Source organism: Chlorocebus sabaeus, chromosome 2 (assembly GCF_047675955.1).
Source record: "Chlorocebus sabaeus isolate Y175 chromosome 2, mChlSab1.0.hap1, whole genome shotgun sequence".
Classification (NCBI taxonomy): domain Eukaryota; kingdom Metazoa; phylum Chordata; class Mammalia; order Primates; family Cercopithecidae; genus Chlorocebus; species Chlorocebus sabaeus.
In genome coordinates, this window is record NC_132905.1 from 98,991,570 (window position 1) to 99,008,267 (window position 16,698).

Below are 16,698 nucleotides of genomic sequence, written 5' to 3' on the forward strand. Positions count from 1 at the left end.
TTATTTTTTAGAGCAGTTTTATAGTTACAGCAAAATTGAGGGACAGGTACAAAGATTTCCCATATGCCCCCTGCCCCCACATAGGCACAGCCTCCCCCATTATCAACATCCATATCCAGAGCCGTGTATTTGTTGCAGTTGATGATGCCACGTTGACACCTCATTACCCAGAGTTCATAGTTTCATGAAGGTGCACTCTTGGTGTTGGACGTTCTGTGGGTTTGTACACATTTATGACGATATGGATCCGTCCTTCCGATATGCAGAATTATTTTATTGCCCTAAAAGTCCTATGCTTCGCCTATTTATTAACTATATAAATGCAATCAAAGGATGCGTTTTTGTGTGTTTTCTTTTGTTCAGTATTACATGTGTGAGACTTGCCTGTGTTGTTGCTTGTTCATTTGTATTGCTGTACATAGTAGTCTGCTGTTTGACCATATCATATATTCATTCTGCTGATGATGGATAGTTAGATGGTTTCCAGTTTGGGGCAATTATAAGCATAACTGCTCTGATCATACTGATACATGTGTTTTGGTAAAGAAACACAGGTGTTGCTGGGGTGGATGGGCTGGCTGTGAGCACACACACTTCAGCGTGAGCGGGTGATGCTGGCATGGTGCCTGGTTGGGCACTCAACTGCCTCCTCTCACCACACTCCTCATGTGGCATCAACTGCTTTGGAAGTTTCTGTCTTCTTAATTTTTACCATTCTGGCAGGTGTGTGTGGTACTTTTTTGTAGTTTTGAGTCTCATGGACCTGCATGCTAGTGAGATTGAGCTTTTGTTAAATTTCGTGGTCATCTGGACTCTTTGAGGTGCCTCCCAAAGTGCCCAGCTACAGCTTCTGTCATCAGGGAAGGAGTAGGTATGGAAATGGTGTCTCTGCACACCTCATGTCATGCCCTACATCCCTTCTTCAAGAAAATACTGGTGTTCCCTCTCAAAATGATAGAAATTGGCTCATCATTTTTGAGTCTAGCTCAGGTGTCTTTTCTAGAATTGCCTTTTTAATTCAGTGTAAAGAGGCACAGCGACTTCATATCTGCCGAGATGAGTGCAAGTTGCCTAGACATGCACACGAGGCCCTTAGTGGACTTCCCCCATCCCTGGGGCTCCTCATAACCCTTCACTCTTCTCTTCCCTGGCCTTTCTGGGCTGGGGCCAGGGCTTGGGGTTGGGGGCGAGCCTTCCTCTTGGTGTGTATCTCTGTATAGAGTTGCGTGGTGAGATTCGGATTCTGTTCTAAATGCAGTTGGGTGGAAATAAAGGGGGATAGTCCTGAGTCACCCACATTCCTTTGGTCAGTCTGCCCTGGTGTGAGGAGCCGGCAACCTCTGCGGACCTTTGGTCTCACCTCCAGTTTGGGGGATGCGGGCTTGTGTTGTAAATAGGTGACCATGTGATTTACTGCTTGAACAGGGACACTTTGAGAGTGAAAGGGCCTGCGATTGTTAATGACCCCAAGATGACATGTGAGAACCAGGAAGTCCTGGGGAGATCAGGTCATGATCCCCACAGTTATTATCTCAAAGATGGAGAGCGTCACAGGGAGGATGCCCCCTGCGAGTTGTGAGGGGCCACATGTGTCCTTTGTACACAGGCCCTAAGGGGTGCTGGGGCCATGTGGGTAGCCATAGGAAGATGGCTGGAGTTGGAGGCAGAATGTATAAGTATTTCACTCATTGACTAAACTCAGTTGAGTTTTATTTGTCTGTGGAAAGGGAAATCTACTTGCCTTGCTTGCATGCCTTTCCTAGGGATATTTTGGGGACTAAAATGTGATAGTGAATTTTAAAATATTGGTTGAAATGGCGGGGCATGGTGGCTCACACCTGTAATCCCAGCACTTTGGGAAGTCGAGGCAGGGGGATTACAAGGTCAGGAGTTCGAGACCAGCCTGGCCAACATGGCGAAACCCCATCTCTACTCATAATACAAAAGTTAGCCGGGCGTGGTGGTGCACGCCTGTAGTCCCAGCTACTCAGGAGACTGACGCGGGAGAATCGCTTGAACCCGGGAGGTGGAGGTAGCAGTGAGCTGAGAGTGGGCCATTGCACTCCAGCCTGGGTGACAGAGTAAGACTCTGTCTCAAAACAAACAAACAAACAAACAAAAAAACATTGTTGAGGTTGTCATCGTCATCTTAGCATTGTCATCATCACCTCCGGTAATAGCTAACATTTATTGAGTTCTTCCTCCATGCAGGAACTGTGCTGAGTTCTTTGCCTGCATTATTTTATTCAGCCTTTGCTGCGGCCATCTGCACCTGCTCCTGCCAGAGGGAATGCTTGAGACACTGCAGGGTGACAGTAGCTTCAGAGTCGGGGGCTGCATTGCTGGATCTTCAAGCAGGCAAACTTCCAACGCTGTGTTCATAATCCTGGTCATGGGGTTGCACTGACCTGTGGAGAGCTGGACATGGGGAATGGATTGGAGAACTTTTTTTTTTTTTTTTTAATTGAAAAAAGTTTATTGAAGTTTATTGTAGTTTATTGAAGACCTACTATGTACCAGCCACCATGTTAACTGCTTTTTATGTTTGTAGTGTTTAAAGATGTTTAAATATGTTTAAAGAACTTCTTCCACATGCTTTTTAATCCGCTTTGCAAGCTGTGAAGTAGATGTTGGATTACCCCATTTTTTTTTTTTTTTTTTAATTTTTTTTTTTATTTATTGATTATTATTAAACTTCAAGTTGTAGGGTACATGTGCACAACGTGCAGGTTTGCTACATATGTATACTTGTGCCATGTTGGTGTGCTGCACCCATCAACTCGTCATTTACATCAGGTATAACTCCCAATGCAATCCCTCCCCCCTCCCCCCTCCCCATGATAGGCCCCGGTGTGTGATGTTCCCCTTCCCGAGTCCAAGTGATCTCATTGTTCAGTTCCCACCTACGAGTGAGAACATGCGGTGTTTGGTTTTCTGTTCTTGTGATAGTTTGCTAAGAATGATGGTTTCCAGCTGCATCCATGTCCCTACAAAGGACACAAACTCATCCTTTTTTATGGCTGCATAGTATTCCATGGTGTATATGTGCCACATTTTCTTAATGGATTGGAGAACTTTTATTTGAAACAATAGCAAAGTGGCATGATCCTTTGGGAAGTACACTTCTTCAAGTCATGCATCCACTCACAGACAGGCTTTCTGGGCCTCTTGCTTTGTAAGGGCCCAGGGAAGATTTAAGGTGACCAAACGTCCAGTGACAAACAATATTTGAAAGTAATCTATTCCTTTACCCCAGAAGTGCAGAAGTACATGGTTTGGGATATTTGACCTTCTTGATTGGGGGGCACGAGGAGGTGGTCTGCTGTGGTGCCAGTGACCGTCTGTGAGTCTCAGAGTGAGTGAATGCTGGGCCTGCTGTGATAGGAGAGCTCTCCTGAATCGGGTCAGCAGTGCACCAGCTTCCTCACGGGGTACCAGCCGGTCAGGGTGATGTCTCTGGATCACTCAGCTTGTCCCTGACAGAGCAAGGAATAAGAAACCCAGTTAGAACATCTGTATCACCGGATGCCATTTACATCCCAGTCAAATTAGCAATCAAATCACTGACTTCTTATAGGTGTACATCTTCTGACTTCAGCATAATCTCTTCCCCTTCTTCTGCATCCTTGGGTTTTGAAGGATGTTTACTATGTAAATGTTTAACATGTTTACAAGTTTACTATTTAAACTTAATAGATGAGATAGCTTTTAAAATTTGTGTCCATTAAACCCAAGGACTCTTGCAGAAGTCGTATGCTTTTTCTTCTTTCTATAATGCGTGTAAGGAATTATTCACTTGCTCTAAAGTTCAAATATGTGAGTTTCTGGTGCTGTTACATAAGATGTGGTATTGTGGGTCAAGGGGATTTAGTGTCTCACCTAAAATCTGGGGCCAGGATGTCACCACTTCAAGTAGTAGGGATGCTTGCTTATCTTTTTTTTCCCCCTGCAAAGCAAAATGCAGAAGAGATACATGTTTGTTAATTAACTGATTTCACCCTTGTCATCCATCCTCTTTCCATGAGGAACTGTGTGTTGCATTCTTGCTGAGTGGAGACTAAGTCCTTTGTGCAAGGTTGGGGCATCCTGGGGTGAAAAGGTAAGTGCTTTCCGGGATGCTGATTAAGATGGTATCTGCTATGATCTCTCAGTGTTCCCAGGGTGAAATTCCTCAGGTTACAGTGGCAGGAGCAGCTGCTTGAGCTCATTTTGTCTTCTGAACAGGATCAGTCTTGGACTGGCCTTCTCTCTATCTTCAGCCCCAGGGTGGGCTGGCCTGGGCAGGGCCTGTGCTTGCTGCACAGCACCCTTTCCTGCCTTCCCTTGCCTCGACTGCTAAGTCTTTGGAGAAAACTCTGCATTTCCAAGCTTCTTCTGAAAGATTTAATTTTTTATTTAGAAACGAAATATGCTTATTACGGACTGTGCATACTTTGCAGAAATGCAAAACTAGGAAGAGACGTGATTAGTCCCATTGCGTAGAAGCAACTTTTGTTATCATTTTGTATATTTCCTTTGTATCTGTATTAGTCTGTTCTCGTGCTGCTAATAAAGACATACCAAAGACTGGGTAATTTATAAAGGAAAAAGGTTGAATGGACTCACAGTTCAGCATGAGTGAGAAGGCCTCAGGAAACTTACAATCATGGCAGAAGGGGAAGCAAACATATCATTCTTCATGTGGCAGCAGCAAGAAGTGCCCAGCAAAATGGGGAAAAGCCCCTTACAAAACCATCAGATCCTGTGAGAACTCACTCACTATCACGAGAACAGCATGAGGGTAACTGCCCCCATGATACAATTACCTCCCACCGGGTCCCTGCCACAACACGTGGGGATTATGGGAACTACAATTGAAGATGAGATTTGGGTGGGGACACAGCCAAACAATATCTGTATCTTTTTATGTGTATGTATTATTTTTTTCTTTTCTAAGCACAGTTGATAGACTGTGGTTACTGTACCTATTTGTGTGGGCCTCTCAGATCATCGAAACAAGATGTTGTGCAAATTAGCAGATGACACTGGCACATGGAGTAATGGTTTGTATTTTAATTTTCACTGTATGACATTTTAGTGAAGCTTTTACTGGAAATGTTTTCTACCCGTATTCTCAGGAAACCACGTGAAGTAGACAGCCTTGCATTTCGTGGCTTGCTCCCTTCAAGGATGAAGGCAGCAGCGCTGTCGGATGCTCTTCCCAGCCTCCTCCTCCAGGGAGACTTAGCCTCGGATGCTCTTCCCAGCCTCCTCCTCCAGGGAGACTTAGCCACTGCCGTTTTGAGTTTCCTGGGAGGACATCCCCCAAGGACTCTCTGGCTTGTCCTTGTGAAGTTGGTTTGATTTTGTGCCAGCTTTTTAGGCTTACAAAATGTTGTGTGTGTGTACGTAGGGAAATTATGGAAGGGTACATACCCACTAGTTTGTGTCAGCACTGGATTCTGGTATATATGATAAATGAGGAGTTTCTGTTACGTATACGGGATTGCTGAGATATACAGCGGTTTTCTGTGCACATCACTCTGTAACACAGCTATCGCGTCACATCCTGCATGTCAGTACAGGCAGTGCCGTTCTCTTCATAGGACTATGACACTATCTTTTTTCTTTCACAGTTAAAAAAAAGGGTTTTTAAAAATTCTAACTTTATGTAACTAATGCAATGCTCATGCTACTTTACTTGTTAAAAGAACATATTATTCTGTCCTATAGATGCACTGCAGTTATTTAATGGATGGGCTATTGATAAGGGGCCCTGTTAATGTGACCATTTTAAAAAATGAAAGTAATACCAGCACTTGGTAAAAAACACATTGTAACTCATGAATGGGTATAAATTAAGTTGGAGATTTCCTTTTTCCTCTTTCTCCCTCCCCGCCCTGTTTCCAGAGGTAAACAAAGTACAGTTTATGTTTTCTTCTCTTGTTTTAAGTTCTTCTTGTAGTCACCATTATAACTTTAACTTTTCTGTTTGTGAGTTCATGTGGGAATCAATGGACAGTGCCTTCACACCCTGAATTTTGATGAGATTTGTATTGACAAGGCTTAAAACATTTGTAGTGTTTCCCATCTATCATTAGGCTCCCTGTGCTTTTCCTGCAAGTGTAGTCTAAACATTTTAATATAAGAAAAGCAACATTTATAGTATTATGATAGTGTATTTTGCCATAGAACCAAGTGGTGTGAAATGTAATTCTGCCTCACCAAACCTTTCCCAATAAAAGGAGAATATTCAGATGGAACTCCCAGTTTCTCTTTGGATGTCTGCTGTTTCTAGCTGCCTCAGTTGCCATAATTTCTCCTATCCCATAGTGTTCATTTCTTGGATTCTATTTTTGTTTTGCTAGAGCACCTCCTTAATCCACTTCCTTACAGAATGGATGGCTGGCAGACTTCCTGGGTTTTTGCACGTAAGGTTCAAACATGCAGTTACTTTGTTCTCATACTTATTGATAATTTGATGGTGTCTAGAATTCTAGGATCATATAATTTTCCTTTTGAAATCAGAAAATATTCTCTATTATTTTCCAGAGTCTAGTATTGTTAATGAGGAGTTGGATATCCGTTTGATCCTTGTTCTATTGCAGGTAAACGTCTTCTACTCTCTCCTTCTCTCCCTCCCTGGGTCTCATGTCCTGACAGTTTGATTTTCCTTACACTAAACCCTGATCTGATTCTCTTCCAGTCTGCGTGCCCATATTGGGATCACCCCTTAGAAAACCTCAGGCTTTCTTTGGAGAGCGATTCTCAGGTTTTAGCCCAGGAATAAAAGCATTCTCTGTGGCTCCTCCTTCTTGGGAAGACCCCTCACCTCTGTTGTCTTGCTCTGCAGTTTCCTCTGCTCTTTCGCATCAACCTGCTTTTGTCTGCCTTATGCCCTAAAAGCCCTGGCAGGCTTTCTTGTATTCGGCTAAATCCCTCTGTAAATTTTTAGCACCATGCACTACTATTCACCGTATTATTTGGGTGGTTCATTCACCACCAAAAAGTACCTTTTCTGACATTTTAACAGAGTTCTGGGAAGAATGGAGAGAAGGTATGGTGTACTTTATCACCGTTTTTAATTAAAAACCCTTTTAATTAATTAATTTGGAGGCAGGGTCTTGCTCTGTTGCCCAGGATGGAGTGCAGTAGTGTGATCATGGCTCACTGCAGCCTCCACCTTCTGGGCCCAAGCCATACTCCTGTATCAGCTTCTTGAGTAGCTTGGACCACAGTCACGTACCACATTGACTAATTTTTAAATTTTTTGTAGAGATGGGGTCTTGCCATGTTGCCCAGACTGGTCTCGAACTCCTAGGCTCAAGCCATCCTCCCACCTTGGCCTCCCAAAGTGCTGAGCACACCATTGTGCCTAGCCTAAAAGCCTTTTTAGATTACTCTCAGTGCCAAAATTAGTGCCTTGGTCAACTTTACCAGTAGCTATTCTTGCTCTCCAGTGGAAATATCACTCAACATTATCAAAGAATTGGGATGAAATTAAATGAACCAGTTTAGGTACTTTTGATACATCAGTTCTTATGAGACATGTCGTTCCTTATTTTGTAAGAGTGTGGCCATAGACTGAAAAATAGCTGGGCGACTTTGTTACACTTGCCTTGATGGTGTGTTGCACATTAGTTAAATTTCATATACTCTTAATCAGCACATCACCAATAAATAAAATGTTACTACTGCCTCAAAATTTAGGGGAGGTTCTATACATCTGTTTTGAAATAAAGATGGAGATGACTTAGGATACTTATAAGTTGTAGAAAAATTATGGCTCCTAAAACTATGAATTTTCATCATTGTATATCCAAACAACCCACATTAAACTGGTGTGAAAATGAGAAAAAACTGACATTGAAATTATAAAAGCAGGAATATTGGCAATTGAAATCCATTATAAATAAAACTGTCATTGATGATGAACGAAATGCTGTTTCTGAGGATGAGGACTTTGTGGCCCCTACACAGCACATTACTGAGCTTTGCAGCTTTGCACCAGAGCCCCATTTCTTCGTACTGAATTAGACCTCTATACAGTCTAGTAACACCCCAGGTGTGGGTTATAAATTATAAATCTTAGTGCCCCGTAATAATTCACTTCGTAGGTTACCATGGACTAGCCCTTAGTTGTACTGAGAAAAGAAAGGCTATGAAATTTTGTTGGTTAAGTGCCAAGGAAAGGATTGGGTTTTGGGTCATCTCATAGCCCATGGTGAGGACTGTCTTTGGCCGCTACCGTACAGATAAGTTTGCATGTCAGATGTTGGCACTCTTGTGGGGTATTGGGTTCTTTTGAGTATCTGATTAAATCCATTTACGTTTTTGCTGGAGAAATGCATCTGTGCATGTGAACGTACCATTTCATATATGATTTCACACTTCTCATGGGCTTCCTGAAGCTCATTCGTGAACCCTTGATTAAGAATGCCTGCTGTAGAGAGGAGCGTGAAGCCGCACTTCTTCCGTCTCGTCCTGGCATTCACTCAGGATCCTCACAGGTGTGGAAAACACACTAAGGAGGCCTGCGAAAGCCAGATGTCCCCCTTTTGCCTTCTTTGGTTCTGTCCATGATGGCCTTATCATGGACACACCAGGACCCTCTGAGGACACCACCCCTACGACCACATTGCTCTGGGGCAACTCCCAAGCTTATTGCCCTCCCCCAGCAAGGGCAGGAACGTGGAGAAGCTGTGTGCTGGGCCTTTACTTTCATTATTGGTGACAATGTTTTCATTTTATTAGCTTTATCCTCCAATTTTTTATCTTCCACAGGTCATGTATGTTTTGAGAACAGTGTGAGGTTTATTCTGCTGATGGAAATTTACAGAAATACCAGTTTGAATGATTGAGAAATCTAAGTTAAAGAACCCTTGAATAGAAATGTCGCTGTTCAGCGCATTGATCGATTCTCACATCTGAAGTCAGCTGTGTATTCTTGGTGTGTGTATATTCAACTCAGGTGTGACCTACTGTCTTTTATATGTCCCTGGATTTAAATGTGCTAATTTTGTTATGATTTTTGTGTCTACGTTTATAAAAGCCACTAATAGTTCATTTCTAGCACATCCTTGACAGATCTTACTACCAAGATTATACTGGTCTCATAAAACGAGTTGGGAATGTTCCCTGTTTTTTGTTCGCTGGAACGCTGTGTGTAAGATTTGTGCTTTTCCTTTATTCAACCAGCGCTTTCACATGCTGCTTCCTTTTATAGCCACTCTTTTTTGCTACATATTCTTTCTCTACAAGAGCACAGCTCCTCTGGAATGTGTCCCTTAGGATTAACTGTCTCAGGTATGATTTGTGTGAAAACGTCTTTATTCTTATTGTGGAAAGACTGTCGTTAGGTGGGGAGTTTGTTTTCCTGTCTGCACGTTGAAGATCTTGTCCTGCTCCACTACCTGGTTTCTTCCCTGGACCCTGAGCATCTGCTCTCAGCCTGACTTTCCCCCTGTGCTCCCACGTCATTTCTCTGCGCTGTGTCTGGGTTCATGCTTATTTGTATTTAGTCTGCTGCAGGTTAGTTGGCCAAATCTGTTTCTGTGAGAGCTCCCATGCTTCTGGTATTTTCTGTCTCTTGTGTATCTCTGCACTGCTTTCTGGGTTATTGCTTCAGTTCTGCTCCCCAGTTCGGTCATTTTCTCTTTAACTGTGTCTAATATGCTGCTAAAACCTGTCCACTGAGCTTTTAACGTTAGTCATTATAGCTATTATTTCTGGAGGGTCTCTCTGCTTCCCTGCCCTGCCAAGTCCAGTTGGTCATTCTTAGTTTACCTGTTTCCCAACTGTTTGTATCTCCTTAAGCAGTTGTTTGCTGTTCACATATGGTGTGTTTGACTTTTCCAGCATGCTCGAGGGTGTTTCCGAGCTGTATCCCCTCCTCTCAGGCCATCGACTTTCATCCCCCATTGTTGCTACTAATTCTTAGGACTAATAAAGCACTTCAAATGGCAGCTCCTGGCAAAAATTAGGAAGAAGACGTCTTTGCTCTAGCACCCTCCGGTTGATTACTTTCTCCTGACCTGTACTTTACTTGCCGTGAGCATATCATGCCTCTGTACTTCCTGAAATAATTACTGTCTCGAAACAGTGAAATCTCATCAGTTGACCATAGTTGTAACTGCACACCTGTGTAATAGTATTGGCTTTATGCTCCTGCAAGGTAGAAAAGGAGAGTACTTAGTTTTTGGCAGAGCAGAGCCTCAATTTCCACGGTCTAATTAAATTATAATGATAAATATCACTTTAAAAGGAAACACAATTGCTTCATTTAATCAATGTGATTATTACTGGCAAAGCAAATCCATCAAGTACTGTGAATGATAAATGTGTTTTAATACAACTTGCAGTGTACTTGCTGTTGGTATAAGGCATGTTAAATCCTCAGTGGTCCCTCTTCATAGCATTGCTGTGGCACTGGAATTTCCCTTTGTTAGGAGATAGTGAGATATAAACCCATTGTGGAAACCCCTTCAGCTTGACGAATTTGGAGTCATGCTATTTTCAGAAGAGGATTTCCTGCAACTAGGAGCAGTCACCCAGAGAAAGCTCTGGAAAGGTGGTGGTGCTGGGGTTGAAGCTGAGCTGCCAGCCCCTGGCATGTCAGTGGGCGGAGGTGGGAGACGTGCAGAGCTGCCTATCCCACAGTACTTCCCTTTCGCCATCCACCCTTTCGGGTGGCTCACTCCCAACCAGTTTCACAGGATGGCTCAAGGCAAATGGAAAAATGGCACAGGTTGAAACTCTTGGCCCTAGCTTGTGAGCTTGCTGCTTAGCACATAGGAGATCCAACCACGATCTCCTTGAACACAGTCTCCTCAGTCTCTCTTTTTTGTGTGAGGAGTATAAAGTTTCTAGTTGCCTTTTGCATAATCTCATAACTCTTCTGCACCTGCGGTTCCTTAGCTCTTATCTGAGACCGTGGCAGACAATTAGCTGGTTGCAGTGGTTGGTTAGTTGTTTCATGTGGTTGATCATACAGCAGGTACTTGGTCCCATTGTTATTGATAGTGCTGTGTAAATCTGTTGTCATTGCTGGCATTTTTTTTGCTTCATTGCCTAATTGTTTGTTTTGTAATACATTTGTATTATGAGATACCTTTCATAAAGATGGACACATATATAAGAGAATAATTTTAATTGTATGTCCTTGTAACTCTCACCCAGGTTAAATAGACATTGTGTACCTCACAGTTTCCTTCATGCTCCTCCCTGATGATAACTCCCCCTCATCCATATGACACATCTAATATATACTATGTGTGTGTATATATATATAATAATTATTATTATGAGACAGTGTTTTGCTCTGTGGCCCAGGCTGGAATGCAGTGGTGTGATCACAGCTCTCTGCAGCCTCAACTTCCCAGGCATAGGTGATCCTCCCACCACAGCTTCCAGAGCAGTTGGGATTATAGAAATAAGCCACCACTCGTGGCTAATTTTTTTTACTTTTTGTAGAGATGGTGTCTCTCTGTGTTTCCCAGGCTGTTCTTGAACTCCTGGCTCAAGCGATCCTCCCACCTGTCCCCCAAAGTGCTGGCTGGGCTTACAGGTGTGAACCATCATGCTGGCCTTTTTGTTTGTTTTTGAGACAGGGTCTCACTCTGTCCCTCAGGCTGGAGTGCAGTGGCAGGATTGTGGCTTACCGCAGCCTTGAACTCCCAGGCTCAAACAGTCCTTATGCCTTAGCCTGCTGATTAGCTGGGACGACAGGCAGACACCACCATGCCTCGTTAATTTTTTATTTTTTGTAGAGATGGGGTCTCCATGTGTTGCCTAGGCTGATCTTGAACTCCTGGCCTCAAGTGATCCTCCTGCCTTGGTCTCCCAGAGTGCTAGGATTATAAGTGTGAGCCACTGTGTTTCGTGATATCCTATATTTTGAAATAATCCTGTCCTTTTCTTTTTAATTTTACCATGTAAGAATGCATCCCCAATCAATGTAGTTCAGTTTTGCCTGTGATGGGACTTTATCTAAGGGGAGTCATCAATATATTCTTTTGTGTTTCTCTTGATTTATTAATGAGGTAGATTACCTAAATTGATTTTCATACATTAAATCATGTTTGCATTCTCATCATAAATTCAATTTAATCACGATTGATCACTTTTAAAAATATTATTGGATTGAGTGTGATCACATTTTGTATAGGATGTTTACATCTGTATTTATAAGATTGACTTACTGCTTCCTTCTCATCTTCCTCACAGAAGTGTCGTGTTGAATGCTGGATTCACTTTCTAGAGAAGCCATCTAGGCGTGGAGTGTTCTTTCTAGGATGATCTTTGTTTACTGACTATAATCCATCCCTCCCTCCCTCCATTCCTTCCTTCCTTCCCTCCCTCTTCTTCTCTTTTCTTTTTCTTGAGACAAGGTCTCACTCTGTCTCCCAGGCTGTAGAGTGTGATGGTGCAATTTTGGCTCACTGCAGCCTCTGCCTCCTGGGCTCAAACAATCCTCCTGCCTCAGCCTTCTGAGTAGCTGTGACTACAGGTGCATGCCACCACACCTGGCTAATTTTATTTTTTTGTAGAGACAGGCGTCACTATGTTGCCAGGACTGATCTTGAATTCCTGGGCTCAAGCAATCTGCCTGTCTCGGCCTCCCAAAGTGCTGGGATTCCATGCTTGAGCCACTGCACCTGGCTTCTAATTCTTTAATGTTTGTGGTTTTGTCAGATTTTCTATTTCCTCCTGAGTCCGTGTTAATAGGTTATATTTCTTTTCTTTTCTTTTTAAATGGTGATTTTTGTGTGTGTGACCGGGTCTCACTCTGGTTGCCCAGGCTGGAGTGCAGTGATGCAATCTCAGCTCACTGCAGCCTCGACCACTCAGGCTCAGGTGATTTCTCACACCTCAGCCTCTGAAGTAGCTGGGATGACAGGTACGTGTTACCACGCCTGGCTGATCTTTGTATTTTTAGGACAGATGGTTTTGCTATGTTGCTCAGGCTTGTCTTGAGCTCCTGGGCTCAAGTGATCCACCTGCCTCAGCCTCCCAGAGTGCTGGGATTACAGGCGTGAGCCACCACACCCAGCCTAATAAGTTGTATTTCTCTTGGAGTTTCTTTATTTAACCTAAGCTTACGAGCTTTTTGGAATAAAATTTATAAAGCCTTTTATTACATTTTTAGTGTTGTCAGAGTTTAAGTGATAATTCCATTTTGGTTTCTTTTGCTGCCTGATGACTCACTCCCAACTTAGTGGCATAAAACAACAATCGCTTTATAATGCCCAGCCAGGTAGCCTGAGTGTCTGGAGCTCTGGTTCTGGCTGTTGGCTGGCTTTCTTGGTTCTTCTCAGACATCTTTCTCTGACTAGACATCTTTCTCTGCATGTGGCCGCTGTGATTTCTTCAGAGCATCTGAGCTGGCTCCCCAGAGACGGTATTCCAAGAAACAGGAAGTGGAAGCAGACATCCTCTTCCGGTGCAGGTCTGGACCTGGCAGTACCACATCCACTGCATTCGATGGGCCAGAGCAGTCACCCGCCTGCTTGGACTCACTGGGGGCGAGTGAGATCTTCCCACACAAGGACAGGAGAGTCACAGCATTGTGGCCATCAGGCCTTCCCGCCCTCTGATTCAATTCCAAGGCTGGTTAATTTTGGGCTTTTCCTCTTGTGTTCCCTCTCTGTGTTTCCATGAGTCTTGCCAGAGATCACTGGTTCACTGCATTGTCTTTTCAAAGAACCAATGTTGATCTTTGTGTACCTGCCATTATATGTAATTAATACAGGTTGAATTTCTTACTAGTTCCCTTTTTCTCTTTTCTTTGAGCTTACTTTGTTCTTCTTTCCCTGACTTGTTCAGGTAGGCCCTCTTTAATTTTTTTACTTCTATTCTAGTTTGAGCACCGAGCTATAAATGTCCCTCTGATGTACTGCTTTATCTGTGTGCCGCACAGTTCCGTATATAATCTTTTCTAGTTTTAACTTCTAAATATTTTCTGTTTTCTGCTGTGATTATTTTCTTTCGTAGAAGTATATTGCTTAACTCTCAAACATATGGGGACTTTCTAGTTATACTTGTGTTATTAATTTCTAGGCTCATCGTATTGTGATCAGAGGATGAGCTCTATCTGATTTCAGCCACTTGAAATATGTTGAGATTTTCTTTATGACTGGGATATGGTCTATTTTTAGAAGTGGCTCATGTGTCCTTGAGGAACTGATGTATAATGCACGTTAGGAGCAGTGTCTTGCTTGTGACCGCCATGCAGCTTGTTAATTGTGTTGTGCAGATCTTCCATCTCTCCTCTGTTTTGTTGTTTCAGCTGCTGTCTCTGTGACCTGCTCCTCTCCACTCCCTCCATGACAAAGAGACTCCGGTGTTTTTGACCATCTTTTGTTGCGCCCCTACTGTGATCTTAGTCACGGGGCCAAGCACTCTACATCTGTTCCTCCATTTAATCCTCACGGCACCATCTGCGGCGGGTGTTCCTTGTGTCCTCATCCTGTCCTCATAGGAGCAAGCCTGGAAGGGGCTGAGTCACTGTTCCAGTCACACGGCTGCAAGGCTGTGGTCTAGGGTGGTGGCCTGGACCCCTCTTTCCTGGAAGCCATGCTTTTCCTGAAACCCCTTGCAATACCCCTGGCAAGTATGACAGTTTTACCTCAGTTGGTATGAGTATGCTCAAATTAGAGGCAACCATTCTTGCACTTGACGTTTACACTTTGCAGCTTCCAGAACCTGCCCTGCGTATCACCTGCTCCCTCCCCAGGGTGGTTGGACTTCCCATGCAGTTTCCCATCCTGTAGGTCGGATTTCTTGGCCAGGCTTGCAGAGTTGGTGGGACGTGATGTGGGCACTAGAAGAACCCAGTTCTGTAAATCTTGATTTCATGTCCTTTCTGCTGTGTTTTTCTTTCTCTGTTTAGGCGGTGGACTTTTTGGTGTGTAAAGCTTCTAGAATGGATTTTACTTCTTTGTGGCTCTTTGGATTGAGAGAGAGGCTAGGTGCCATCTCCAGAGAAGCTTGCTTGGCTCATGCTCACTGGGGGGCCTTGTTCTCTGCCCACTGGGGAGGGGCTGTGGTGGAGCTTGATTTGGATTGAGTGGAGGCAGCGCTAAAGGTCAGAGGCCAACGTCCTTGCACTTCTTGACACTCTCCACCCAGGCATGCTGATTGGGACCGCTGTGGAGGGTGATTTGGGAACTTGAATCTGGTGTGGTGATGATGGGGGTCATTGACAGTGGGGACAGTTCTGGACATGTGGCCCTCATTCTCTGTGCTGGACAAGATGACTCTGTGACCTATAACTCCAGGCTGATAGAGCATTTTCAGTGACAGCCCATTTGACTTGGTGGTGCTAGTGCAGGACACAGGTGAGCCTGTCTCTGTGTCTTAGGTCTGTCCCAGCAGACGAGCTGACATGTGTTCTAGATGAATATCAACTGGCCACAGGTGGGAGGTTTGGAAGGTAGCCTCCAATCTCCTCTGAGGACTGCAGCAGCGACCGGGGCAACAGGAACGCATTGTGATGGCCTGGCCAAGTCTGCATAGCGAGAGCCGAGCCACTTTCACGCGCACCTCATCCTCCACACTTCACCTCCTTCTTCTGGGTTCCCACTCAGAATCCCACTCACCCCTGGACACAGCTCCCAGAAACTTCTCTTTGGAATTCTGCAGTGGAGAAACCCATTGCAGACTTCCCCTTCTTTTGGATATCAGTTTGCTTTTCAAGAAGAAAATTTTAATACTCCATAGTGAGGTTTTGTAAGTATATTACCATGTTGAGATATTTTCTCTAATGGCTTGCTGGTTGAAAACGCTTTCACACAGAGCAGAAATGAGATGGAGATACTGTTTCACAGCCTCTGCTTCAGAAGCAGACGGTGGCCTGTAGCTTCCAAACCTGGGCAGAGCAAGTGCGGGGATGGTGCGTCTCTGTACCTGGACTCACGTTCACATGCGTGCATTGTAGGGGCGTTTGCGTATTTAATTGTAAAAAAGGATGAGTACATGTGAAATTCTGCCTGAGGCTCCACTCCTCAGTGTGTGGCCTGGTGCCGCCTGTTGCCGAGATGTTGGACCGGCAATGATCTGGCTCCGTCTGTCGTGTGTGCCTCTCCCTGCTGCAGGCAGATGGAAGGAGACATGATGGATTGCGCGTATCCCCTTTACAGATTCAGAAGAATACATTTAAAATAACTTTAATTTGTATTTAGGAGACTTTTAATGGAGAGTATTTATTATTATAGAGTTCACTTCTGAAATGGTGACAAAGCTTTTGATACTGGATCAAACAAGTTTGAAGTAATTGAATCTCTCTGTTATGCAGAGTGGAGTCTTTCAAGCTATCATGGAGAGCTTAAGGGGCGACTGAAGGATATTGATGCTGGCCAACTGCAGAGTTCTAGTTACTTCAGTCCTGCTGAGATATCCTCTCAGTCCACTCGCACTGAAGGAAGCTGCCTTGGGATCAGAGCAGACATAAAGCTAGACAGATTTCAAGGTGAGTAAAAACCTGTAAAGATCTGATCAAATCTGACTGGTAGAAATGCCTTTTTCTTGATATAAACTGCTTAATTAAGCCTTTTGGCTTGCCTTTGAAAGATGCCTTATCGAATACTTCCCAGGACAGATGATCCGTTACTGTTGGTTCATTTCTAATTTTACTGCAGCCTTAGCTCACCCATGAGTCCCTCCTGCTGGTTCTGGGGCGGCGCCTGCTGCCCTCCGGTGGCGTGTGCGGCACCTGCTGCC

General features: G+C 44.0%; 1 protein-coding gene across 7 annotated transcripts in view; it reads left to right on the forward strand.

The window, feature by feature from the left end:
• ADARB1 (adenosine deaminase RNA specific B1) overlaps positions 1-16,698 on the forward strand; it is a 138,520-nt gene that overhangs the window by 37,084 nt on the left and 84,738 nt on the right. For 4 of the 7 annotated variants that reach the window (XM_007970398.3, XM_007970344.3, XM_037984928.2 and 1 more), the window contains one exon: positions 16,274-16,447. The exons of 1 other annotated variant lie outside the window; for it this stretch is intronic. The gene's annotated coding sequence lies outside the window, so the exon portion shown is untranslated. Of the gene's footprint in view, positions 1-13,526; positions 15,709-16,269; positions 16,448-16,698 lie in introns of those variants that run through there. 2 more of the 7 variants (XM_073011183.1, XM_073011197.1) reach the window with 2 other exon arrangements.